Here is a 27,302-nt window from a genome sequence, read left to right on the forward strand (position 1 = left end):
TGCATCAGTGTCCCAGTTTTCCCACATCCCCTCCAACATTCATCATTATTTGTTCCTGTCATCTTAGCCAATCTGACAGGTGTGTAGTGGTATCTCAGAGTTGTCTTAATTTGCATTTCTCTGATCAATAGTGATTTGGAACACTCTTTCATATGAGTGGAAATAGTTTTAATTTCATCATCTGAAAATTGCCTGTTCATATCCTTTGAGAACCTACGTTTTTGAAAGTTATTAAGACAGACAACAGACTTGTTTTTAAAAACAAGTTCTATTGAGTCCTCGCAAGTTTAAAAGACTTTAAAAATGGAATACATGCTAATATTGTTTGTCCCTCAAATTCCAGCTAAGTGTAGAGAAGTTTATTACCTATTATACAGAAATGAGTACCTAGTGATAAAGATTTATTTTGCCATGGCAACTCATGAACATCATATACTAAAGGATGGAGAAATAATTTGTCTCTCTGGAGAAATTGATCACTGCAATAAAATCTTCTAAAATACTTAAGTATACAAATAGTATGTTAAACACCTCCCTTGGATATCCTTTAACTAAAAGGGACTATCAGAAATGATGTTTGCCCAATAATGAATTCCTTTTCTCCTTTCTTTGTTATAATCTTTTAGGAATGAAAACAAAGTTTGTGGCTAGTGCCATTTTTCTTACCCTTTACTTTTGAATTTTCACTGTATATCAATTATTTATATATAACATTGCTTTTGACAACTGTTGGTGAGAAGCATATAAGATAGTATCATTTAATATTAGCACACTGCATTTATTCTATATGGATACAAGAATGTTTAAAGGCAGTAGGATAGTGAAATAGAATATAAGACATTTTAGTTCCAATTCCACCACCAGTTTATGTCCTCTGAGCAAGTCACTTGCTAAATCTGGACTCATATCTTTTGTGAAATGAAAAGGATGTATTATATGATATTGAAGGCCCCTCTGGACTCTAAAATGTGCTATTTTTATGTATTATTTTATAATACAGCATTAATATTTGTCTTACATGTCATCAAAAAAAAATGCTGAAAGTCATTTCCTTTGCAGTTATAAGAGTTGAACCTTATTGTGAGATTCTAGACCATGAGACAAACATCCATGGATTATCTCAGCTTCCAATATAATATGAGGATGATGGGAAAGAGAGAGACAGAGACAGAGAGAGAGAGAGAGAGAGAGAGAGAGAGAGAGAGAGAGAGAGAGACAGAGAGAGAGAGAAATAGGACCAAGTCTTTTTGAATAATCATATATTTGATCTAATTATAGAATTTAAATAGTACAGTTTTTAGATTGTCACTTATAGCTCAAAAGTTTATTTGAATCAGGATTATAGGCTATTAAGAGCTGGAAAGACCTTTAGAGGTCATTTAATTAAGACACTTAACAAAGGGTCACAAGTCTGATCCATACCTTAAAGCCATATTACTTTATCTAACTTAGTTTCAGTTAATTCAGCTACTAACAAGAGTTAGTAATAAGTGCACAACCTACTTAATCAATTTTTTTTTGTGAGAAAAATACTTATAAACTTAAGCAATGAGAGATCATCACCTAAAAATCAGAAAGAATACCAAATCTTGCTGATCCCATTAGTTTATTTGAGGGGGATCTTTGGGGTCTTGTTTCTGGAGTTTTAGGGTTCTGTTATCCATATTGACACACAGAGCTTGGATCAAAAGCAGTATAAAAATAACAGTAAAATTGTAAACAGTAAGCAAACAAAAAAGGAAAAATTGATGACATGTGGACAATAAACTGGTTTAAGTGTAAAATGAGGAAACTGGTAGTCCCACATTGAGAAGATTAGAATTGAAAAATGTTGAGATTATATGCTTAGAAAAGGTTAATGGAAACAACATTAATAAAGCTCTATAGGCAATATGATTAATTATTATTATTAACAATGTTTTCTTTTAAAAGATATTGTTATGAGGAGAGCTAATAAAGATTAATATTGAAAATAAAGGAGATTAAATTCCTACTCTGCCTTGATCATTTTATATCTAGATACTGCACCCAATTTTGGAAACCACATTTTTGGAGGGATACTGACAAGCTAAGCCAAATATATTTGGACCCAGAAAGCAAAGTAAAGAGTTTAAAAGGGTGGGTGGCAGAAAAGGAGGGCAGATAAAAATCTCCCAATTTCAGAGCAATCTAAAAACGGAATAGGTTGTTTTAAGTAGTGAGTCCACATTCTTCAAGCAGAAGCTGAATGGCCACTAGTCAGCTATGCTATAGGAGGATTCTTGTTCAGATACAGGTGCCCCAGAGGTCCCTTCCAGCTCTAATTGCTTATTACTGATTATGACAAAGGCTGGCAGGCAAAGCAGCCGCTATGCATTCACTTCTAAAGAGGCAATAAGTTCCTTGGACAATAACTTCCATTTTTCTCCTTTTCCTCCTCCCCAAGCCTCTACAATAAGAATATGTGGTTGTAATTTGTTACTTAAAGAAGAAAAAACCCATTGAATTGTAGACTATGGCAGACAGATGGTGTTGAAATTAAACACTGAGCCTTGGCAGCTGCACTCTGACAAATTCTCACATCATTACTCTCTGGTGAGAGCCCTGTTCAGAGTTGGCATGTGTCCTCAGGGTGATTTGCTAAGGGAATTTCTCACTTTTAAAAGGTGACCTACAAACAACTGTCTTCCCAGATACCATTAGTAAACATCTTCTCCCACTTCAGGTTTTTGTTTTTAAGAAAGGATTAACTGCCTTCACTACTACCTTAAACTTATTTGCCAAAAGTCCTGGGGGGTTGCATTCATGATGTAGTGTAGAAAGCTCTGAATTTGGAAGTCACAGAATTTCTCAGCCTTACATTTTAATATACATGTGTCTCTATAACATGTGACTTCTCTAGGCCTCAGTTTGCTCAATTCATTTTTAAAGGAGTAAAGAGAACAAATTTGACTGGATGTTCTCTGAAGATACTTTCCCATTCTAATTTTATAATGATTTCAACAATATCTGTTTTGGAAACATTAACTCCATTGCCCATCCTTCTTATTTTTATATTTGAGGAAATGAAGGCCCAGAGAAATTACCTATCTCAGGTTCACAAATAAGAAGTAGCAAAGGTAAGATGAGAATCTAGATCCTCTGATTCCCACCTCAGTGTTTTTCCTATGCTACTTCTGCTATTATTAAGAGGATTTTTCTTCTATTAGAAATCTGTGACATTAAAAACCAAATCTGTGTGTACTGATAGAGTGGAAGTTCAGCATATAAATTAGACAAAGCAAGAATTATGGATTTGGAGTTAAGAGACACAACGTCAAATGGTATCTTTGCTATATATTAGCTATGAAACTTTGAGAAAGCCAACTGGCCCCAATTTCCCTATCTGTAAAATGTAGAAATTAGAACATCCCTAAAGTTTTAACTCTTATGATCTTATAAAGCTAAATGTAAATTAGCTATCTTTACAAAGCTTTAAAAAGAGCTTAGTCACCCATTAGTCTCTAGGCCACATAAAACATTTAATTTGTGTGTAGCCCTTAGTTTAGATAACTACAAAGGAAAGTTGCTGACCAACAAAAACCCCAAAATATAGAAGACTAGGATTCAATTTGACCTAAATAAATCCAGAAGAAAATATACAAATCTGGATAAGTAACAAAGATTGTCAATGACTACATATCTCAGAAGAAAATGTTATGATAATTTAAGACCTTGCTACTATAAGTTGATTTTGGATGCTTGTCAACATACGGGCCACTTCACTTTTAGAAAACCCATTATTTCATCGTCAATCCATCTATACCACTTTAGAATAAGAACTCATGTTTCATTAATGTCCTCCAAGTTTACACAAAAGTTTCCTCATGACCATTTTGAGATGGATAGCACAAATATTTCTCCTACTTTATAGATGAGAAAGCAGAATGAGAAAGGTTAAATCATCTACCCAAAGCCACACCAAACAGCCAAAAGTTTACATAGAGTTTTTGGGTTTACACAGGTTCTCTGACCATCACAATAACCCTGTAAAGTAAACATTAGCATACTCATTTTACAGATGAAGACACTAAAACTGAGGGAGGAGAAATGATGTAACTAGGATCACATTGCTAAGAAACTATCTCTTTTCCATTTTACAAAATGTTGGCCATTTTTTTTTCACAAGGGAAATGAAACTCCCAGAAGATGTGACTTTCCAAAGGTTACAAGCTAGTAATTGTTGAAATATAGAGACCTGAGTTCAAGTCCAAGTTCCAAATTCAGATTCTTTCATATAACTTTTTTAGCCAAAAGAATTACACTTTGGTACAATGGGAAGAGCCCTATCCTTTTTCAGGAGATCTGGTAGTGCTGTGCTATAGTCTAAGGGCTATTCTACTGTTAGTACAGTAACTAAGGGCAAGTTACTTTCCTGTTGGCTTCAGTATCTTTTGCAAAATGGGGGGGGGGGGGGGGGGAAATATCTCCATCTTGCCTGAGTCTATTTCTAGTGATAATACAAGACAAAGATTATCTTGTTTTATATAACTGAAGAGCTAGAATACAGGATGTTAGCATGCACATTATGAAAGTTGAAAAGGATCTTAGAAAGCAATTGATTTATCTTACAGGCTAAGTGCTTTGTATAAACTTTAAAACAATTTGGAAATATAAGTTGTTAAAACATATTTTTGAATTTATTCATGGACTAAATAATTTTTTAAATTTTTCAAGTTTTAGGTCCAAAATTATCCTATGTGATCTAACTATAAAGATAAACAGAATGTATTAGGTTTTTAAAATTATAACAATATTATTGATACTTCATATGTGGTTATTATATAAAACAGCAATTAAATCCAAATAGTAAACAAGTCACATGACTATAGTTAATACTGGAGAAGTCCTATAGTCTACAGCACTTAACTTGCAATCAGAGACCACTTACTAACTGTAGGCAAGTAATTTCCCTTCTCTGGACTTCCTCTAAAAAGTTACGAGGTTGAATTAAATTACCAATGAGGCTCTTTCTGGGTTAAAATTCATATGATTCTATGCTACAAAAGAAAAAAAAAAAAAAAAAAAGAGGGGAGAGGGAGAGATCAAAAAATTGGCTTAATCACAGACAGCCAAACTCAACTGTGAAAATTTGGTGACATCTTCTAGGTTTAGTACCTTTTGTCCTATGCCAACTAACCCATCAGCTGTCTTTCTATGTCATTGTCATTACCTCTCCTGACAGTGGTAACCATTAGTGTCCAAATTTCATTCTTTCAATGTTAAAAACATGTGTCAGTCTTTGCTCCCCTGTGCCCTTCCTGTATGTCAATACTTAAAAGGCTTTTCTCAGTTCTTTCGGCCTTGTCAGAAATGCCTAAAAGGCACATAGCTACTAACATCAACTCTTGGCTAGACACACTTGGCAGGAGGCCCAAGCTAAAGTATTATTTAGATGCTCCTAATAGTCATTATAATTATTTCCCCAGTCACATTAGCAATTAAAATAAATGTCTCCCAGAAGATAGTCCAATGTTTTTCAAATCACATATATTCCCTTGTATTCACCCATGATTAGAAAGCATTTCAAATGTGACTTCACCTAAAAAAGTAACAGAAAGAGGATGTTAAAGAAGAAGGGAGGGAAAGAGAAGAGACTACCATATATTTTATAATAAGAAATATTAGTGCTGAAAAGGCCTTCAGAACAAATAATTTTATAACTGAATAATAAATGTAGAATATTAAAACTCATTTTTTAAAATTAAAAATATTAAAAACTGGAAGGAATCTTAAAACAGAATTTTAGCACTTCATGAATTAAGATAGCTTAGTTATACAGCATTTCAGTAATTGCAAAGCACCTTATGTATATATATACATGACCTCATTTGACATATCCTACCTATGTGACCATGTGCAAGTCATTTAATCCCTCAATGCCAAAAAGTCTAAATTTAGAAATATATACATGATTGACAATCTGCTCTTTTGAATCAGTGGAATTATTCCACATTGACCAAAATCACAGACCACCTCCACCTTGATATACAACAAATATCATATTGCTAGAGACATTTCACAAATAAGAAAACTAAGCCAGGGCGAAGTGACTTGTTCAGAATCACAGAGCTGATTAGTGGGAAAATAAACCTCAGGACTTCAAGTCCATATATCTTTTCACAAATACTATGGTAAAACTTTTTAGATCACACCAAATTTGTATTTTCTTGCATTTTGTAATGAAGGAGGGGGAAACCCTCTTATAAAAAACAACCTTAAGTACAAAGAAAAATTATTTTCATAAATATTTTTAAAATACTATAAATAAAATAGCTTGGAATCAACATTTCTACTTAGTCATCGACTATTACAGTGTTTTAAAAACTTCTACAATTTACATAGGCAAGGACAAATCTCTAAGAGTAAAGATCAAGTTTAGTTAAATATAAAATACTCAGTAATTAACTTTTAATTTGATAGTTAAATAGTAAGAAATATATATATTTTTTGTTTTATTTCAAAATAAAGATTAAATATATCTTGATCCCTGCTCTTGCATATTTCACTAATTGGCTATTAAACACATTTAAGCTGTTTAAGACTTTCAAAAGTAATGAACAGTGCTCATTTAATACCCGAAAATAAAATTCAGTACTTTTGCCATCCTTCACTTAAAAAAAAATAAAATAAAATAAAGTTACCCGAAATTGTACCATATTAAACTCTTCTGGCTATTGGTTTTGTTTTGTTTTGTTTTAAGATTTTGAAGATTCTAAACATTTCACACAGTCTATCAAGACGAGGTCAAAATGAGTAAAAGACTTATACATAAAGGGTTATTATAACATAAACAAATTAACAACACAGACTAGTTTATCTGTTAAATTTATGTAAAAGGAAAGAATTTAGGACCCAAAAAAAAAAAAAAAAAAAAAAAAAAAAAAAAAAGATATAAAGAAAAATGGTGGATATTGGAGAGGATGTGAGGAAATTAGGACACTAAAGCAATGTTGATGGAGGTGTAAACTAATCCAACCTTCTGGAAAACAATTTGGATCTATGCCCAAAGAGCTATGAAACTATGCATACCCTTTCAAACTAGTAATATCACTGTTAAGTCTACATCCTAAAAACATCCAAAAAAGGTAGAGTTGGGAGAAGAATCTATTATACAAAAATATTTATAGTAGCTCTATTTGAGCTGGCTAAGAACTGGAAATTGAAGGGATACTCCGATTGGAAAATGGCTAAACAAGCTGTGATATGATTGTAATGGAATTATTATTGTATTATAAGAAATGGCAAGCAAGATAATCTCAGAAAAACCTGTAAAAGACTTACATTAACTGACTGATGCACAGTGAAGTAAAGAGAACCAAGAGAATGTTTTACACAATAACAACAATATTGTCTGATTTGTAAATGACAAATTATTCTCAGCAATACAATGATACAAGACTATCTCAAAGGACTAATAGTGAAGCATACTCTCCACCCTCAGAGAAAGAACTGATATTGTTTGAATACAGTCTAAAGAATATTTTTCACACTTTCATTTTTTTCCTTTTATTTAAATTATATGATTGCACATGTATAACCTATATTTGATTGCCTACTATCACAGGAAAGGGGAGGAAAAAAGGGAGGGACAGAATTTGGAAATCAAAACTTTAAAAATATAAAAAAGAAACAATCTTGAAGATTGAGAGACAACATAGTATTGTTAAAATAACAACAATGGACTTGGAGTAAGAAAGTAAAAATTCAAATCCTTGCTCAACTAGTGTGACTATGGGCAAATCATTTCATCTCTCAGCCTCATTTGTAAAATAGAAATGATAATATTTATACTATCTGTCTTAACAGAACTACTGGGAGGCATTAAAATACTTTAAATTAAGCTATTATCAAAATGCATTTTTCAATAACTTTGACACCAGATTCACAAATGAATACTCACTGAGGTTGAAAGCAAACGCTAGTCTTTCTGTAGGTTTGCAAATAATTCTACAGAATAACATTAAATCTTTGAATTGATGTTATATAGCCCTTAGTTTTCTATTGGATGTTCTCATTTCCCCTATTCATATTGTAAAAGTAAACATTTTGGTTAAAATCTACCCTATTATAAGTATTTCCACAAAACTTTTCTAATTAAAGCCAAATGTCATGCACAAGGGAGTTTAGTGCCAAACCAGTATTAGTTTTAATCTGTTCTCCTACCAAAAGAAAAAGGCAATCTCACAGCAAATAATATGGTAAATTCATTCAGATATCCCCATGTAACTTCTAAACAAGCAATTCCTTTTAGAAAATAAAGTTATATAAGTTCAGGGTTACTGATTGATAGTGTCTTATCAGTGTGCAGCTACAAAAATCGAAATCACACACCCAATCAAGGATTGTGAGCAGCATCTTGAAGAAGTGGATATCTATAGAACATTGATCAGGCAGCCAAATAGATGTTGCTAATACTCTTGGGTTTGTTCACTAACTTTGTGATTGGACAAATCCCTTTATCAACTTGGGAGTGATGGTTCATATGTGAAATGAGGGAATTGGATTAACTGCTTTCTAAAGTTATCTTTCAACTCTGAGACTTTGTATTGATAGGCTATATTCTAAGTTTCCTTCTAGTCCTTACATTCTAGATCACATGATAAATGTCTCCTGCTGTCTGACATATGTGATGAAATGCGTTGGAAATGTTTGTTTTAAAACAACCTAGACATAAAATTTGGCTACAAATCTCACTAAAGTGCTAGTCAACCAAATAATTACTATAAATGGCAATCATATTAGCTGAAGGATGCTGGTTTCAAAAAGGGATTAACTGAAAAAAGGCATTCACCATCTGAGTACCCAAGAATAGAATAAACATAGGACACAGACTATTTGAGAACTGATGATAAAATAGAAAGGCAGTTGAATTATGTGGATTAAAAGATAGCCAAGTTATCCCATTGGGTGCTTCTGTTCACAAAATACAGAATCTTAACAGTCAGAAAAGAATAGAGCAAGCATGCAATTTGAATACATGAGTAATGTGTAACTCTTGTGGATCTCCCACCTACATGATGTAAGAGATTGAGGATATTTTCTCATATCTGCTTGATCTTTATCATCTTGTTATGTTTAATTTTGATTTTTTGAGGCATATTATTATTCTTTTCATTCATATTGCTATAGCTACTGAGAATAGTTTTTTTGACTCTTTCACTCTGCATCAGTTCATATAGATTTTTCTCTTGCTTCTCCCTATTCATAATGTATATCATTTCTTATAACACAATACTTCATTACATTTATGTACCACAATTTGTTTCGTAATGACTCAACTGATGGGCATCTCATGTTACTATAAATATTTTGGATTATATATTCCCTACTGATGTCTTTCCTAGGTCATCCCAAATTCTTAATGCTCTAGGCCAGTGCTTGGTTTTTTTGTTTTGTTTTGTTTTTTGTTGTTGGGGGGGATTTGGGTTGAGTGGGTGCTGTTTTGTTTTGTGCAAGAATATCATATTGAAATTATATTATATTATTAAGCTAACTAATTTTGGAATTGGTACAAAGTAAATATTTAATACATCCCTATAAGTCAAATTTCATTGTACCTATACTCTGATATACAACAAAGACAAAGAAGTTTTAGAGTTCATCTTTTCCTCATTAGTGACTACAAGAAGAAAACAAAAAGCAAGATCATTTGCTAAATGTATTTATCCTATAAAATCTAAAATCTGTGGTATAACTGGAGATGCAAGGGGATTTAATACAAAGTATTGTCATGAAATTTGAGTTCAATCCTTGATGTTGCCACTCAGGAAGTCTCTGAGCTTAAGTTTCCTCATCTTAAAAATGAGGCTACTACTCTGTATTATTCTAACTTCATAAAATCAGATAAAAGTCACTGGAAAAGTGGAAGGTGCCTCAAATTCACTCCAACTCCTATTTTTACAGATGGTAAAACTAAGATCCAGAGAGAAGTAATTAGCAAATTGATGGCAGAGCTGGAACTAAAACATTGAATACCATGTCCAGAGCTTTTCAACCATGCTACGCTTATCTCTATAATCTTATAATTAAGAATTTATATATAACTAGATACATGCAACAAGTTGTTATTCTTAGTACTTTGAATAACAAATCTGTCACAGCCTAAAGAGAAAAGCAGACACACACTATACAACCACCTCTCATAAGTGATTTCTAAGAAAAAAAGGTGCCCTAGGAGCATCACAAGGAAATCATTGAGTTTGCATATAAGTAGTAAGGGCTTCATACATTAAAATTAATGTCACATTAATTCACATGATGTGATACAACAAGGAAAGATTTGAACTCAAATCATCTTCTAAGTCTTAGTTTCCTCATCAGTATAATGGGAATGATAACACTTGCATCCCATCTAACCACACAGTAGTGCTGTGAAGAAATAGCTTTATGAACTTTAAGCCATTTTATAAAGTTAGGTTATCAGTGTGTGGGAAGTGGGGTTAGAGTGGAGAAGGGTGGGTATGGTGTGTATGTGTGTGTAGAGAAAGGGAGAGGGCAATTTAATATTATAAATTCTTCTTCATTATACGCCATTAGTGCTAATGGACCACTTTTATTGTATTTTTGCTTTGTTTCCTTAGGTACCAAAGAGCAAAGAGTAAACACCAGAAGTTTAAGGTGTTCTAACAACAACATAACCATTTCTCAGCTGAAGCATGTAAATTTTAACTATTCTGGAACCATATGAATGAGATCAAACATATAGGAATAAACAGCATAATGGCATCCCCAAAACTGCCATTTCATAGCATCATTAATGTATCTGTAATCTTACTGATGTGGTTACTGCTTCTACTTCTACAGAAACAATCTACTCATGCCTTCTCATTCTATGCCATTATTATTCGAGCTTTTCAAACCTCAGTCTTCAATTGATCTTCCCGACACATGTACGTACACTGGAAACTTCACTGGTTTTTTTTTTTTTTTTTTTGGCTTGGCTTTCCATTAACTATGATAGTTTACATTTATATAGCATTTTACTGATTATTAAATGTTGTAGTGCAAGTACTATTGTTGCCATAGAACAATTGAAGCTCAGAGAGGATAAATGATTTGCTGAACTAGGAAAACCAAGATTCTCTTTTCCTTATATTATCACCTCTCCATTTGCATTCAAATACTTTTGTAATGTTATAGAATTCTAGTTTAACCTTATTCACCCAATTATACAAAAGCACAAACTGTGACTTTTTAATCTATCACCTCAATAAAACTCAACTCAGATTCTCTGCTATAGTCCAAAAGTTGCTTACAAATCTAATTCAAGTCTTTAAGTCCCAATTTTGGACCCTAAGGAATAGAAATGCTTGTTATATTTGGATAAGTGCAAAATTAGACAAAATGAATAAATCCAGATTTCCAATAAAGACTAATTTTGCTGAGTTTGCACCATCTGAGCTTGTCCAAGAATCCCTTTGTCACTGAACAAGATTTAGGAGAGATAATTAATATAGTATAAAGAAATACTGAATTTGGAGTCAAAAGACCTGGATTCAAATCCTAGTTCTCTTACTAATTATATGAGATTGAGCAAGTCAATTTTAAATCTAGGTCTTTATTATTATAATTCCTTAGGGAAAATAAGAAAAAAAAATCCATACACATACCTACATAACATTTCGCTGTCCAATATCATTTTGCCATATTCTAAAAGACTAAGATATAAAAGTTTAAAGCAAACCCTTTCATAATATCTTGAGATCCTGCTTTTTATCTTCTGGTCAGCTTTCTCAGATGCAAAACAAATAACAATCCCAGCTAATGCCAAAATTCTCGTGGTTTAAATTCTCTTGATCAGTTGATCCTCTCTACCATTCCATTTGTGATAATATGCCCATGAAACTAAGCACTGTTTTTTAAATGTAATAATCAATTTTTGTAAGAACAGTTTTTAATTGAAGTAAAAATGTTATTACCTTTTCCATTTAACAAGTTTTTCAACTTTGAAGTAACAGTAGTGTAATTTTTTCCCCCATATAAAATTTATAGTTAAAACACTGAGGGTTGGGGCAAAGTCAGTTGCCTTCATTGTTTTGACAGAGGAAAAAATAATCAAGTTGATGATGTAACACAAACAACATTCAAATCAAATACTTGGTAAGATTTTTTTAATCTAATTTTTTGGTTATGTTTAAAATTTGTACCACCTGACTAGTTTCCACAATATCTAATTTTCAACTTGAAGGAGAGATTAGGAATGACACCAATTAAAAATGCAAAATTTCAAAGGAAATAATGTCAAAAGACTTATCCAATCAAACCCACCAGTAAAGAATCTTCTCTACACCATCCTGGAGAAGTAGTTATTCATCACCCCTACTTGAAGACTAGCAAGTTCAAGTTTTCAGATATGAAAATTGAGAAACTTTTTTTTTTTTTTAAAATCTGTGAAACTGCTTTACTGTAATCTCCTCATTCTATCCTCTGAAGACAAGCAGAATAAATCTAATCTCTCTTCCATGCAAATCCTTCAAATATTTGAAGACAGCTGTCACATTCTTCCTAAATTTTCTCTCTTCTAGGCTAAACACTTCATTCCTTTCCTCAGACCTTCCTCATGGGACAAGGCTAAATAATCTCAAAGCCCTTTGGATGTACTTCAGTTTGTTCATAACGTTCCTAGTGTATCTGATTTTTGAAAAACCTAAATGAAGGATTTTACATTAAATACACACACACACACACACACACACTCACTCACTGTATTAAATTAGTAGATTTAAAATTACATTTTAACCTGACAAAAACTTTTTGGATCATGACTGCCTTATTTAATGTACTAGTTAACTCTACTAGATTTAAGTATTTCCCTAGAGATACTCTTAAGACAAATTACTGAATAGTTGTTTGGTTTTTTTTTTTTTTTACTTCTTGTCTCTAAAATTCAGGTCATCATGTGGCTGCCCACCATTCCCATAGTTGAAGTAGAAGAGGCATTCTGCTAAGAAAGTAAGTATTCTTCTTAGCCCAATGGGGACAGATTGATATAACAAAAATATTAGATTTGGGAGTTGGCCAACTTAACTCAACTGCAGCTATAGCACTAACACATATGTCTATAGTTTGGTTTCCTTCTCATAAGTTGATTCATCATCCAAAGAAGTATTAGTAGTAGTTCAAGTTGATATAGCCCTTAAAGACATACAATTGCCTTTTCTTTTCTTTCTTTCTTTTTTTTTTTTTAACAATAACCCATAAAGATAGATGATAAAAGTAGTGTTATACCCATTGTATAAATGAAAAATAAAAATAAAGGGTCATAAGGATATATAATTTGCCCAGCTAGTTTAAGAGCAGATATTCAAACTCCTGTCCCTTTCTTTTCTGTCCCTGTCCTTTCTACTGTAAAAGGCTGCATTTCTAAATAGGAAAGATAACACAATAATGCTTGCATTACAAATCTCCATTGTTGTCAAAAGAATATTATACATTTTAAAAGGGCCATTCTGCTGTGAATCACCATATCACCAACAGGGTAGAATTTTTGAAAAATAAATTAAGGTGTCTCTCAGCAGGTATAGTAGTCAAGAGGTGAAGAATGGGTAACATATTTCAGTCATGGCGAAATGCATGTTTATTTTGCTAAACTGTACTGAATTATGAGAAAATGTTCTATTGAAGGGAGAACAACTTCAAAAGAAAAAATTTAAATGGTTTATGAGAACCTCTTAATCCCCTTGTCAAGGATAAAGAAATAAAATAAGTTATGACTTATGAGTGTATGGTATGGCAGGGCTTTAGGAATATATACATAATTTTAAGTTTTAAGCAAATAGTTTAGGTCAAAATATTATTTTAACACTTTAAAAGATCTATAATTTCATTGAAATGGACAGAAGAACACATCAGATCAGAAAGAGCTCTGAATTTGTAGTCAAAAGACCCAAATCTGAAATCCATATAAAGTAGACAAGTCATTTCTCCTCAGTGTCAGTTTCTTCATCTGTAAAATGAAAGGTTAATCTCTTATCATCCATTCTAGTCCTACGAATATAGAAAACTCCTATCATTTAATATTATTATAATATAGTTACACCTCAATAGACAGTTAAGTCTCCATGAGCTGCCACAATCGAAAGAAAAAATTAAATCTTCAGAAGGATAAATCCTCTAGTAATGAGCTTCGGATAGAATGTTTCTTGGACATATCTAATCTATTTCTAGGCAAGCCCATCCTCAAAGACTTGTTGTCTGTCAGAACTAACCAAAGATTACACTATCCTGGCATAAACCTACAAAAAAACAGTCACCTTCATTCTCCAAATGAATTATCAAAGGATTACTTAAGAGAAGATAGCCAACATAAAAATGAAAGTGACGTTTTCATAGTTACCAATCAGCACCATGCAAAAAAGCAGCTTTCTCAGTCTTCTCTTCAAGTGTGACTGTCAAACTATAATCTCATCACAATCCTGCAATTTACTAGCTGTTTTCTAACACAGAGTTCCATTTCCAAATTAAAATATTTGTGAAAGGAATATGCAGCTATCAACAGAACAGCCTTTCAAATGGAAAAGAGATGTAAGAAAAATATATGCACAAAGAGCAGATGGAGAGCAACCTACAGATAACTTCAGTGAACATTCAACGCTGTCGGTGAGTTTTCAGATTTAAAAGAAACCATCGACCGTTGACTGTACCTTGAGGTTTATCAGATCCACTACTCAATAAAGCATGATTTATAGGCAATGGTAAAAATTGTTATTGTAAAAAAGTTATTAGATTACATAACTATTCCTGAAAAAACATCACTGGAAGTTTTCAAAGAATTTTCTTCAGCTTAAAATATAAAAACTGTTCTTGACTCATTTTTACATATAATTATCAATACTGCAACATGAGAACAAACCCAATAATAGAAACCGAAAGATGTAGATGTTTCAAATAACTCTACAGGGGCAGTTAGGTGGTCCAGTGGGTAGAAATCTGAACCTAGAGTCAGGAAAACTCAAGTACAAATAGTTCTTTACTAACTGTGTGACTTTGGACTGGTCACTTTTACTACTGCCTCAGTTTCCTTAACCATAAAATGAGGATAATATACCTACTTCCCATGGTTGTTATGAATATAAAATGAGATACTATTTCTAAAGTACACTGCAAACATTAAATGCTATGTAAGTGTATTTGTTATTATAATTATGAAGAAAGCACCAGAAACAAAGTAATTCAGCCCTCAAAATCCAGCCTTTCTACTAACTGTGGAACCTTGAAAAAGTTATTTAAACATTCTACTTATTTAGGCATCATTTTATTTTAAACTATACATTATTATTTCCAAGTCTAGTGACCTACAAAAGTCACAATCATTTTCAAGAAGACAGAAATAGGACAGGAAAACGGTCACTAAGACAAAAACAGTAGAATGAAAATGAATTACTTTACTAGTAAGTCACCAGAGTATCTTGAATAAGTCATGCATGCCCCTGACTGTACCTCAAGTCCTCCCATTCTAAAATAAAGTTTGTTGGAACAGATTATCACTAAGGTCCTCAAAGCTCCAATACTCTATAATCTGAAGAATTCCTCTTAGCACTAACATCAGCTTCTAAGACATAGTCCAAAAATACCCAACAACTAACTTTACTTATTACAAACTTGCATGAGTATTGGGCAATTCCCTTCCCTTCTCAAGGCTTCAGGTTCACCATCTAAAAAAAATTATTTCAGTGAATCCTAATCTAATAAATTCCTATTCTCAAAAAGTAAATTCCTATTCTCATCCTGATCCTAGAGAAAAAATCAGAATCAATTCTCAGATGGGATTGGGGAAGAAAAGCCAAGAATACTCAGGGAGAGATCATCCCTAAGTCCTAACTCTGGAAAATATAATGTCTGCAATAAACATTCATTGCTGTCGGTGGGTTTCTAATCTTAATCAACTCACTGATCAATGAATGCAAACTGCGGATCAAATAACTACAGGAGGAAGCACTGGTATCTGCCTTCTATTTTGAATCTGTTCTAAAGTTAACTGCCTTTTGCTAATGTCTTTAATTTCAGTTTTAACCTCAAAAATCATTTTATTAAGCACTTGCTCTGTATAGGGTTCTGTTCTTGGCATTAGGGAAGACACATACATACATGTGTGTGTGTAGATATAGATAAATGATATATTTACCTTCAATCTTGTAGGGTTACCACAATCTCTCTCTAAATAACTCTCCCGGCCCCCAAAATAATGTTCCTAAAATACAAGTCAAACCTGGACACTAACCTACTCCATCAGTTTCAACAACCCCCAATATCTCCAAAATAAAATACAAATTATTCATACTGGTTAAAATCTTGTATAGCCTGGATTTAGCTTACTCTTTCTATGCTTACTTAACACATTTTATCTTCATCTAAATTCCATTTCCCACCTCCATGTGTTTTTCTACACCTGGCATGATTTCTTGCTTCACCTCCATTTCTCTTAAGAGTCCTTCGTATGTGTCTTCCATTATTACTTACTGCAAATACACTGATTAACATATATATAAATGATTATAATACCAAGTGGGTAAAGAGTCAAACTACTATTTGGTACTAAGGCATAATCCCTTAATAGAGGCATGATACTAAGCAATAGAGATATCAAGAAAGGCAAAAACAAAACTCTGATGTCAAGGAACTCTCATTTTAATGGAAAGACAACATGCAAACAAAACAACAGTAAAAACAATATACACAGGATAAACAGAAGGTAGCCTGAAAAGGCTTGGAAAAGAAGAGAATATAATGAAAACTGGGAAGGCAGAAAGGAGTTAAGTTACAAAAAAAAGCCAAATACAACATTTTAAAAATTTGGTCCTGCTATAATTTTTTAAGAGGATTTTTAAGAGGATTAAAGTGACAGTTAAGTGAAAGATAGACTAGTCTATCTGAAAAGAAGCCTGGGGCAAAGACACTAACCAGCAGACTATATAGTTCATAGGTCAAGTATAAGGTGATGAGGACCTGCACTAGGGTAGAAGTGGTTTCAGAAAAGAAAAGTGGAATATATGAGAGATGTTGCAAAGGTAGAATTGATAAGACATGGAAAAGATTGGATGGAAAGTGAGAGGGTAAGGGGTTAATGACATCTAAGTTGAGAGCCTGAGTGACTACAGGGATAGTAGATATCCTCTATGACAATAAAAAAAATTAGAAATAAGGGAGAGTTTAGGGGGGAAAAAAACACAATGAGCTCAATTTTGGACATGTTGAGTTAAAGACAATTATACCACACCCAGCTATATGGCCAAAAGGCATTTGGAGATGTCAGACTAAAGATCATATGAAATTAGAAGAGGGACAAAAAGATCTGAAAATCATCTGGATAGATAACTGAATCCATGGAAATTGTTGAGGTTATTAAGCAATATAATAGGGAAAAATAAAGAGGGCTCTGTAGACACATTCATAGTTAATGGAGGTAATATAGATGAAGATCCAGCGAAGAAGTACTTTATGATAAGGAGTAGTCAAATAGGACAATCAGGATAAAGGAGTGAAACTTAGAGCATCAAGAGTGTGACTGACAGTGCCAAGGCTGCAGAGAGGTCAAGAAGCAGAAGAACTAAGAGGTCATTGGATTTGCCATTTAAGAGATCCTTGGTAACTTTGGAGAAAACTGTTTTAGTTGAATGATGAGACTGGAGCCAGAGGCACAAAGGAAAACAGAGATGCAAAGGACAGTAAGATGGAGAGTTCAAGTCAGGGATTTTTTTTAAAGGATGGGATATGTCTGTAAGCAGCAGGAAGCAGCAAGTAGACAGGAAGAGACTAAAGATTAGCAAGAGAAAAGAACCTGCTAAGATGGCATAGAATTAAATTGTTTGCACAAGTAGAACAAAGAAGATCATAGGGGAAGGCATTTGAGTGATATGAGGTGAGTAGAGAAGAGGGAGTTTTAATCAAATTGTCTCACTTCACAGAAATATGAGGTATAGCTCTTCTTTGACAAGAGTGAAGAGAAGAATGACATGGAAAGTCTGAAGAGGGTTATAAAAAGGTTTAGGAAAGTTGCTGTGGTTCCTTGGGAGAAATGATAAACCAATCAAAGAAGTGGTACTTGCTACAAAAAGGTGCCTTGCTACAGTGAGTATCAAGTTGAGGTTAACATTAATTTGTAAAATTCCATGTTCAAAGTTGTATGGTAAGATACAATAAACAATAACCAAAACAGAGGCGACTTTCTGAAGAGGGTATTTGTCCCAAGTCTTAAACAAGAAGTAGGATTTTGAGTTGGAATATAGTAAATTCCTCCAAAGACAGACAAAACCAAGTGCTTGTTTCTCAAATCTCTTAAAGTTTCCCAAGTATAGCTAATGGTCAATGGGACATTACCCTGAACAATGTAATTTCATTATATTATCACTAACCAAAGGTCCCCTGCACTACTGCCCTTTCCATCCTACCCCCAACCCTCCTCAATCCTATACAGTGAAATTGTTGATTTTCTCATCTTAACACAGAGGAGAATTTGTGTTCTTGAAGGTTCTGCCATCAAGGAACATGATCTGGCAAGACCAATACCTAACATAAAAGACTTCAATGAGGAAACCAGTGATGATGGACTAGTGTATATTATATAAAGACCAGCTAGCTAAGTAGTTAAGTGCAGAGAGCCTCATCAGTGAGGTTAACTCCAGGTGATCAGTGACTATGTGTTAGGTTCTTACTAAGTGCTAAGTCGGTACTTGACAATTCTCTAGTTCCGGCCTTTCCTGGGGAAGAGCTTGCATGCTTAAGAGGAGCAAGCTCATTGGTTGAAGTACTTCTTCCCAGAAGCCCTTGCATTATCCCACGCCCATTCTCTGGGAGGATAAAGAGGGCAGCACTGGAAGAAAAAGTTAGTCTCTGCTCTAGACAGACTTGAAGCAGCTCTCTGTAGGAAGGGAAGTTGGCTCTCTACAGGAAGAAGAATCTGTCCAAGAGATTTGAGTTGACACAGCAGATCTACTCCCAGAGAGCTATCGGCAGCTTCTGGAGACAACAGCACGTTACAACTAAGGTCAAAGAAACTCAAGTCTAGAGGGAATTCTCACAGTGACAAAAATGATGAATCCCCAAAGTATAACAAAGCACATTAGTGGCAAACAAATAAACAAACAAAAAAACTCAACATACTATCTAAAATCCTTCAAGCAATGGTCCCCAAAATTCATTGGATAGAGAATAAAAATCTAACCCATTGGCTGAATCTATCACCATTAACTGTCCTATATTTCACGATGTATTAGGCCCACATAGATATTGCTCCTGGGGAACTAATTGCTGTTGGAATACAGTTTTATCTAATGTTTTGGTGGAACCAGTTAAAAGATGCTCTTTAGGGTTAGACTGTATTTCCATCCAAACCTAAGAAGGCACACTCATTACAGATTTTGTGAATTTGATTTTCTGGATAAGAAATTTGAGGTACAAAGGCCAAGAAAACAGTCACAATTTTTTTTCTTGGCTAAAATTAAAATGTCATGATGGCTTTTAGAATTATATAAGATTGCTATGAGTCCACTAAATCTTTCATGATAATGGAAAAACAAGGGCTCTAATCATGAATAATTTATTGTATACTTAGGCTTTGGATTAGAGACACAGATTCCCAATGCAAGAATCATATTCAGTGGGGTACTCAAAAATGACTCTCACTAACTTTGCCATTATCTGTTAGCACTTATTTTGCAAGTTTGGAAGAAAAGGAGGAAACATGGATGAGATCAGACAAGATGAACCAATAAGACTCCTTTGGTGAAATAGAAACCAAAGAATGTCAAATGACTACTAAGGATTGAGATAATAATATGACATCTAGAGATAACAAGATAGCTTAGATATCATCTACTGAAGGCTGTCTGGTACAATGGATAGAATGTAAGATCTGCATTTGGAAGGACTGGGTTCAAATCTTGGCTTTATCACTTGTGACCTGACTGACTAGTCTTTTTACTCTCTGGTAACAGCTTCCTTTTCTATGAAATGAAAGGAATGAACTAGGTCACTTCTGAGTTAGTCGACAAACACTAATTAAATAAGTACTTGCTATGTGGCAAGTACTCTGGCAACTGCTAACTCTTCTACTGTAAAGCTATGATCTCCACCCTACTGCAACCTTTCACTTATAAATTGATTGGGGCAAGTCATTTACTTCCAGGTCACTGAGGTCCAAACTGGCACAGCTAGAGTTTGAACCAAAATGGCCCCCAACATAATGCTATTTCCACTCTAGCATGCTACCTCTTTGGAAGCAAGATCAAAGCCAACTGAAAAGTTTATATCTGTACATCTGAAAATCTAATGAGTTGTCTGTATACAATACAGTATCTAAGATACTAAGTCATGAAAGATTTTATTAAGGAAAAAATCACTATTCCTTAAGACCAGAATGGATCAGAGGTATTTTCACAGAAAAGGAAAAAATGTTTTAAAAGGCAGTTTGAAAGGAATAAGATGGGAGGGATCAGGAAAAGTTCCTTCAGATGGTTCTCACTTCTAGGTGTCTCCTGCCAAGGACTTCATACATTTTATGGGTTTCTTCCCTGCTATATCAGTGAGAGTGGATCCTACTCTATACTGTCTTGACTATACTCATACATGGAGGAGAATGGAAGACATCCACAAGAAATATAGATCACAGCCTTTGCTTGGAAGCTACTTTGATATACATACAAAAATGACAAGAAATGATTACCCAGGTAAGTGCCAAATAAGCTGGAGTACATTCAGAACAAACAATCCAGATGACCAAAGGTCTCAAGATAGTATAAGAAATTCAATCTATGTAGTCTATAAAAAGTATGTATATGTATATTGGGTAGGAAAGATAATAGGTCAATAAAGTTGGATCACAGTACAAAAATTCTGGAAAGGGAGATAAGTTGAAGAGCTTTAAAACACTTTATATTTTACCTTGAGTAGTTTTTTGTTTTTTACAATGTTGAACCCTTAGAGTTTACTGAAAAAGAGGATTACATGGTCAGATCTATGCTTGAGAAGAATCACTTAGCAACTGAGCAGAAGAGAAGTTGTTGGGAGAGAAGGCAGAAAAACCATTAAGAAGGAGATGAGGATCTGAAAAAGTATGGTGGTGGTTGTGTAGATGAAGAGCAAAAAACATAAATCAAAGAACATAAATGAGAAATGTTTTGAAGGTAGAAATGTCAAGGTTTGGCAATGTGAAAGATCTGGATGTGAAGTGAGTGTGAGGAGTCAAGGATGACACAAAATGGATGACTGAAGATAATGGCTCTCTTATTAGTAACACAGAAGTTTGGAAGAGGAAGGGTTTGTAGGCAAAGATAATGAGTGACAGTTCTGTTTTGAACATCATGAATATGAAATGTCCCATGGGACTTCTAATTTGAGAGATGCAAAAGACAGTAGAACAGCTGGATGGTGCAGTGGTTAGATTACTGGTCCTGGAGTCAGGAGAACCTGCATACAAAACTGACCTCAAACATTTAACACTTACTAGCTGTGTGACCCTGGGCAAGTCACTTAATTCCATTTGCCTTGCAAAAACCTTTCCAAAAACAAAAGGCATTAATAATCTGGGACAAGGGAGGGAGAAAATATGAATTCATATTGCAATAATCTTCTGGTCTACTGCCTCAATTCCAGTTGATTTTCTAAAGTTAAGTTTTGATTCTATTATTTCCCCATTCAATAAATTCAAGTGACTCAATTGCCTATGGAACCAAATTTAATCTCTTCTATTTAGCTTTTAAAGTCCTTTACAAACTACCCCAACCTATCTTTCTAGCTACATTGTATATTATTCCTACTCCTGTAATCTAGCCAGAACTAGCCTTCTCTCCCAACATGGTACAATACCATCTCCTCAGTCTTAAAATTGGCTTTCCATATGCACTACACTTCCTTACTCTGCTTCACAGAATTCCCTTCTTCCCTCATGATACAGCACAAGAATTATCTTCTATCTGAATGAAGTCTTTCCTGAACCCTGGCAACTGCTTCCCTTTCAAAACACCTTGTATGAGACTCTTCATGACTCTGTGGACTAGCTGGACTATCCTGTCCATGGGATTTTCTTGGTAAAGATCCTAGAATAGATTGTCATATCTTTCTCCAGTGGATTAAGGCAACAGAAGGTCACATGACTCTAGGCAATTTAGCTTTAACTCAGAAACTACTTAGATAATCATGGAAGTAGCTTAGAATCAAGAAGACTTATCTTCCCAAGTCCCAAGTTTAAATTTGATCCCACATGCTTCCTAACTTAACCCTGTCTGCCTCAGTTTCCTCATCTATAAAATAAGCTACAAGAAAATGGCAAATCTCTCCAAAACCTTTGCCAAGAAAAAAACCAAGTCATAGAGACTTGACCACAACAAAACTCTAATAAAACATAAGCATTAGCTAGTAGTAGTAATAAATAGTAGCTACTGCTGTATTGGCTTGATGACTTTGCCTTCTGTAAGCCTGTGGACAAAAATCACTTCTCCCTGATCCCAAGTTTTCTCTTCTACAAAAAAGAAGATCTCTGAAGCCCCCTTTTCTCATATAACACACTATGTTCTAAGGGCCCTCTATATAAACATTTTAGGATTTTATTACTGACAATGTAGCAAGGGGCAACCCAGAAAAGATGAGGGCAGAAAGCGTCTTTGACTCTTCTGAACATAATCATCTCTTCAGTAAGATGTAGATCACATACAAGAAGAGAATTCAACAGACCAGAAGATATTCTCAAGATGATCAAACATAATCTTCTACCTCTAAGCTACTTATTGCATAAAATCATTCAGAATAGTCAATGGGTCAATGCTCTATTTTCTTTTGAAAATTTCCAGAAAATCTGACCTCCATAGGCGGTGATCTGAGTTTTATGTTATTTAATAACTATTTTCTTCTCCCTTGATCCTCTGGTCTTCTTTCTCTTTCCCTCCATGCTTCTCTCCCTCTCTCATCCCCAGTCAAGATCTTAAGACTGTCTCCTCTACTTTTCTCTTCAACTTATGGAAGCTAGGTTAGAAACCTCTTTGTTAGTCTGTGTCAAATTACAGCATCTGGCTTTTCACAGAGCAAGCCAAGAAATCAGTTAGAGGGAATTAGGAAAGGAAAAAAAGTAAGGTTAGCTCCTCATTTGTTTTTAGGTCTTTAAAGACCTCTTGCAATTTTCTCTCTTAAATTAGTTAAATTTTAATCTTAAACTAAATTAATCCAATGGATTATTACCACCCTCTCTTACCAAACCTTCAGTTTCCTCTTCTGTAAAAATCTATTCCTCAGATTCACTACCTCCCAAGGCTATTGTACTGTAAATCAGATCTCACTTACAGAAATGTGAGCTGCCACTATTCTTTTCTCACACAACAGAGAATCACCTTTGGTAGGCTCTAATAGACCTGAAGGACAAACTTAATGTCAGACACTGTCTATGATGTAAGGACCACCCCAGATCAATCAAGAGACTCCCCAACTCATGCATACTATTTACCATGGCCCAGATGACAGCATCCACAGCAATGACATCACAGTTCTCTCCTATTTATTCTGCTTCTCTATCTGCTTGACATGAAGCTCAAGGAGGGCAAGAACCACAATTTAACTACTGAGTTATCACTGCCAAAGACCTCAGCCTCTAACAAGAGACACATTAGCTGGAAGAGCACTAGACTGACTGGAATACCTGGTTTTCAGCCCCCAGCTTTTCCATGTGTTGCTTATATAGTCACCTTTCTGATCCTCAGTTTCTTTTCTTAAAAACTGGGATAACATTTACACTATTTAAAGCATTGCTGGAAATAAAATATTTTGTAAAACCATTTAAAAGTGTGCTACTGATTTTTGTTTTTACATGGCAAGCTCCCATCAGGCTCCCCATTGTTTGTAAAAATACAATGCAATGTACAATCTTAATCCTATTATACTAAGAATGAAGAGGCACAGCTTTACCTTTCTCCACCGTGATTGTAATACTCACTCACTCATTCTAGCATGTGGCAGTATTTCCCTCTTCCCCTTCTGTCTTAGCTCACAGATCCCCCCACCCCCCTCCTCCCAGCACTATGACCTGCTTTTTTTCCTTCAGAGCCCAGATCAGGGGCTTCCTCTTCCTTGAAGCTTTCTCCCAACTCTTAAAGACCCTATACTAAAAGCAATGTAGCCTTTCTTAAATCTGTATAGAATTTTGCCCATACCCCCCCTTTGCTAACATTACCTGTAGCAACAGTGGCATAGTTATTTGTATATCTCTGTCAGTAAGGTGTCTGTCTTTTCTTTAACCTATCCTTGTCGTAGACCCCAAGGCCTTGTGCAAGTTAGTTACCGAATAAAAATTTGGTGAGTTATGTTGAATTTTGCAGAATGGTAAGAATGGAAGGGACATTTGAAGGTGGCAGAAAAATACACAGAGCATCAATATTGACCCAGTCTTTTTATAGAAGACAAACAGAAGTACAGTCAGTTCACTTATAATCTATAGTTTGTTCCAAGGCAACTGACATGTTAGGGAATATTGAGAAGATAAAGCAAATATGAAATTTGCATTTGCAACTTTCTTTCATAAGACAAACAGCAAGACCAAAGAAATCTGCATTTGGTTTATGATAACTTACAAGATGCAACCCTTGAAATACCTAATTCCATAAGCAAACCAGATCAAAGTAAAGTATCATTTATTGTATATTTTCTAGTGAAGTAGGAGCTGTGCTAGAAGGTCTGGTCCAAACCATTCCACTATTTAGCAAAAGAAGTTATAGCCATAAACTTTAGGATGAGCAGTAGCCCAAGAAACAGTTTCGTGCCCAAACACAATGATTATTATTTAAACCATTTAACACATAAAACACTGGACTACCTTTCTTCATTAAGCTCCTCTCTCTCTCTCTCTCTTTTTTTAACATGATAGTAAGGAAGTTCTTGATGTTATATCCCTAAATCCTATTTTCACTACTTGTTCTGTGTTTTGTTTTGTTTCTTTCTTTTTTGTGTGTAAGATTTTTGTAGACAGCAAATGCCAAGTTTAAGTATGACTGCTAATACAAAAAAGTGACTTGCCCAAGAATCATGCATAGACTAAAATGATACAGATGAAATTAATTTATAAAATGAATGAATTGCACTACAAATCTGCACTACATCTCATAGGATCAGTGGATTTTCTGTTTAATTATTAACCAACATTAAAGCACTGGATAAACAAAAAAAGATATTGTAAATGCACCATATTTTCTATTTTTTTACCCATCCATATTGATGAGGTAATAGAGAACCTCAAAATGATGAGGTAACGAACCAAATCATGACATAAATACCTAATAATGAGGTATATACCTCAATAGGATTAAGTGAGCTCTAGTGGCAGGATTCAGGGTACAGGGAGTCACATGGAGCTCCCCTGCAACCCCCTTAGGATTCCGCGCAAGGATACAAAGTTAAATCAGGTCTAGTGGCGGTGAGAGTCCCCTGTAAATGAATTTACAGGCTCGAAAACCTAGATGGGTAAAAGATGTTTATTGCAGGGTTTGGAAGCAAGGTTAAGGTCTGGTTAGTAAAAGGCATTAGATAGAGGAAGATAAACGCCAAAAGCGGCGGGGACAGAGAATCTCTGATGCAAGCATCTTGGCTGACATCTTTCAAATCTCTGAACCAAAGATGGTTCTAGCTTTGCTCTTTTTATCTGCTTGAAGAAGTAATGGGCGGAGCTCAGGTTAATTCCTAGAAGGCCAGATTTTTGGCGGGCTTTATCCAAGCCAGCTCAGATCCAGTGGGGGGCTGGGTACAAGCCCAGACTAGTTTGACCAGATCTTGTATCAAAGGTCCAAGTCCCAAAAGAAGTTGTAGATCAAACAAGGAATATCAAGGGGCTACCACCCTCAACAATATGAATTTGAACAAGTCATTTAATATCACTTGAATTCAACAAAATGAAGAGTTGGTTGAACCAGAGGAACTTTAAAATCCTTTCCAGCTTTAATTCCATCACCGTAAATAACTAACTCAAGTTCACCAACCTTTCACTCTCTGGTTAGGACTTGTTGCCCCCTAGTGGATTCAGAAGGATCTAACACTGAAGAGAGACCAGACCCAAGGCTGTACTGCTCAGGCAATTCCACAAGATGGAGACTATAAAGTGGAAAAAAACAAGGAAAGCTGCATTTGAAAACTAGGTGGTTGGAAAGTTAGATAAGGAAGCTAAAATATAGCAGGATCTTGGACTGAAAACTTAGTCTTCCATCTCCAAACTGAGAGCTCTTTTAATGCAGTACTGTACAAACTTATGACTACTTTGTTCTCTCTGCTAGATTCCGATTGTATAGTATTCAAAATCAAGAAATATATCATTGTGTATTTATCTGAAGAGGTTGGCTCCATCTTAGTGTTTTCCTCAAAACAATAACCAATTTGCCCTCATTTTTTGCAAGGTCACAGGGTAGTAAGAAGGAAAAAATATCTGCAGTATATGCTCAGAAGATACTATATTAATGTAATAAAATTATATAACCAACTAAAAATTAGATGTGAAAGATTTAGCAATAACAATTTTTCAAATTTCCTAAGACTTTTAAAACTGATAAAGCCTTTTCTTCACAGACGCACATGAGATTAGTAATATAGATAGTAAAACACCACATGGAAAAGACCTTGTCAATGATGTAGTCCAGTAACATCAAACTCAACTAGAAATTGTACATAGATTCCTGCAAGCCCCATATTGACTTAGAAAACCAGATATTAATATCATCTGTGTTTTATTGTATTTTTTATTTATTTTGTTAAATATTTCCCAATTACACTTTAATCTGGTTCAGGCTTCAGGATGAGTGTTGGATAGGAAATGTGATTGATACCTGGGATTTAGACATAAGTTTGTGGATAGATTTCACTCAGATGGAAAAAAAAAAAAAAAAAAAGTTAGGTCTTTATTTTCACTAAAACCTAATTGAAATTTAGTATTTCTTTCAATTATGTGTTTTTAAAAGCAATATTATTCTTGAGAAAATGCCAGGTTTTATCAGACTGCCAAAAGGTATTCATGGCACCAAAAAGTTTAAAATTCCTTTATCTAGCCCAAATCTACACCCCAAATTCTATAGATGATTTGAACACAAATCCTGACTCCAAATCTAAACTTCATTACTACACTATCTGGCCCATTCTGGCCCATTCTGGACCATTCCCTCCCTCTCCAACTCCTAGTCCAACAAACATTTATCAAGTACCTACTATACACAGACCTATACTAAACAGAAAAACTTCAGGCAGAAGTTGCTGCCTTCAAGATACCAAAGATCTCTAAATATTAAGTGTATAAATTAATATTTAGATTGCAAAGATTATGGCTGCCT

At 34.4% G+C, this 27,302-nt stretch overlaps 1 protein-coding gene and 1 long non-coding RNA gene across 2 annotated transcripts in view; one reads left to right on the plus strand and one right to left on the minus strand.

The window, feature by feature from the left end:
- LOC141557424 (uncharacterized) overlaps positions 1–26,632 on the plus strand; it is a 46,521-nt gene extending 19,889 nt beyond the window's left edge. The window contains exons 2-3 of the long non-coding RNA XR_012486787.1: positions 10,602–10,910; positions 12,912–26,632. This is a non-coding gene — a long non-coding RNA (uncharacterized LOC141557424). The remainder of the gene's footprint in view (positions 1–10,601; positions 10,911–12,911) is intronic.
- Positions 1–27,302, minus strand: part of NR6A1 (nuclear receptor subfamily 6 group A member 1) — a 250,333-nt gene that overhangs the window by 159,471 nt on the left and 63,560 nt on the right. The window lies entirely within an intron of this gene.

The sequence above is a fragment of the Sminthopsis crassicaudata genome, chromosome 2, assembly GCF_048593235.1.
Source record: "Sminthopsis crassicaudata isolate SCR6 chromosome 2, ASM4859323v1, whole genome shotgun sequence".
Taxonomy (NCBI): domain Eukaryota; kingdom Metazoa; phylum Chordata; class Mammalia; order Dasyuromorphia; family Dasyuridae; genus Sminthopsis; species Sminthopsis crassicaudata.